The following is a 1,647-nucleotide window of genomic DNA, read 5'->3' as shown; positions in this document are numbered from 1 at the left end:
CCCTCCTTCCGAAGGCCATAAACTCTCCTTTTTTTCCTGCGTTCCAGCCAAAGCTCTCTGTTCAGCCAAGCCGGTCTTCTTCCCCACCGGCTCGTCTTCCGGCACATGGGGACGGCCTGCTCCTGCGCCTTTGAGGTTTCCTTCCTGAAGAATGTCCAGCCTTCCTGGACTCCTCTGCCCTTCAGGACTGCCTCCCAAGGGCCTCTGTCAACCAGTGTCCTAAGCAGGCCGAAGTCTGCCCTCTGGAAGTCCAAGGCAGCAGTTCTGCTGACCCCCCTCCTTACTTCTCCGAGAATCGAAATCTCGATCGTTTCGTGATCGCTCTGCCCAAGACGGCCTCCAACCATCACATCACCCACAAGTCCTTCTCTGTTCGCAAACAACAGGTCCAGTGGGATGCCTTCCTTAGTTGGCGCCCTCACCAGCTGTGTCAAGAAGTTATCTTCCACACTCTCCAGGAACCTCCTAGACTGCTTCTTCTCTGCTGTGCTGTATTTCCAGCAGACATCTCATAAGTTGAAGTCCCCCACGAGAACAAGGGCTAGCGATCGTGAGACTTCTCCCAGCTGCTTATAGAATATTTTGTCTGCCTCTTCATCCTGGGTGGATGGTCTATAACAGACCTCCACCATGGTATCTGCCTTGTTGGCCTTCCCCTGATTCTTACCCATAAACACTCAACCCTATCATCACCATCATTAAGCTCTAGACAATCAAAACACTCCCTAAAATACAGGGCGACCCCACCGCCTCTGCTTCCTTGCCTATCCCTTCTAAAGAGTTTATAGCCATCCATCACAACACTCCAGCTGTGCGAGTTAAGACCCGTTTTGCATCATGAGTGCTCTACCGTCATGATGGTATTCAGTTGCCTGAACATAGGCATTCAGTACAATTTAATCGCCTAGAGTCCTGAAGGGGTTTTCCCAGGCCCCTCCAAGCCCCTCCTAGTCTGACAGAAGTGACGCACATAGCGTTAGATGCCTATTTTTACACAAATCAAATCAACCCCAGGAGTAAGATTAATTTAATGTACCTCTGGGCATTTAAACTAGACTAGGTAACTAGTCTAACCTGGTCACATAGACAGTAGTTGGTAGAGAAAGAGGGAGCTTGCGTGGGAGACTCATACCATCTGAACATAGGTACTTTAGAAGGGTGGGAAGAATTCCCTTTCTCTCTCCAGGGACCACTGAGGGAACTCAAACTCCTAAATTAGACAAATTTTAGATAGCTAAGTTTAGGGGAGGTCAATCTCTCCCTGAGCGACTGATAAACCAGTATGCTGATCTGACCTGATCCGATCCGATCCAATCCGATCTAATCTAATCTAATCTAATCTAATCTAATTTTTTTGATAAAATCTTCGTGTTCCCTGGTGGTCTAGTGGTTAGGATTCGGCGCTCTCACCGCCGCGGCCCGGGTTCGATTCCCGGTCAGGGAAACGGTCCTTCGCCCAGGGTGTGGGCCCTGACAAACAGGCAATGGGAAATGGGATGCATCCCATGGTATCTATTGCTCATAACTGCAGTCCCTTCTTACCAAAATTTATGACTTAAACCATCTTTATATCCAACATGCAGATTTATATATTCTCATTAACTACTCTCCCTTAACAGATAGATAGTATTCTCCCATTCCATGGGC

The 1,647-nt window shown here is 48.5% G+C and overlaps 1 non-coding gene across 1 annotated transcript; it reads left to right on the top strand.

Annotated features, from left to right (window-relative positions):
- Positions 1 to 1,372: 1,372 nt before the first annotated feature.
- On the top strand, positions 1,373 to 1,444 carry TRNAE-CUC. The gene has a single exon. It is a non-coding gene; the product is annotated as a tRNA-Glu (tRNA).
- The last annotated feature ends 203 nt before the right edge of the window (positions 1,445 to 1,647 follow it).

Source organism: Aquila chrysaetos, chromosome 15 (genome assembly GCF_900496995.4).
Source record: "Aquila chrysaetos chrysaetos chromosome 15, bAquChr1.4, whole genome shotgun sequence".
In the NCBI taxonomy this organism is placed as follows: domain Eukaryota; kingdom Metazoa; phylum Chordata; class Aves; order Accipitriformes; family Accipitridae; genus Aquila; species Aquila chrysaetos.
The sequence above is the reverse complement of the archived record's forward strand: the minus strand, read 5'-3'. Positions and strand labels throughout refer to the sequence as shown.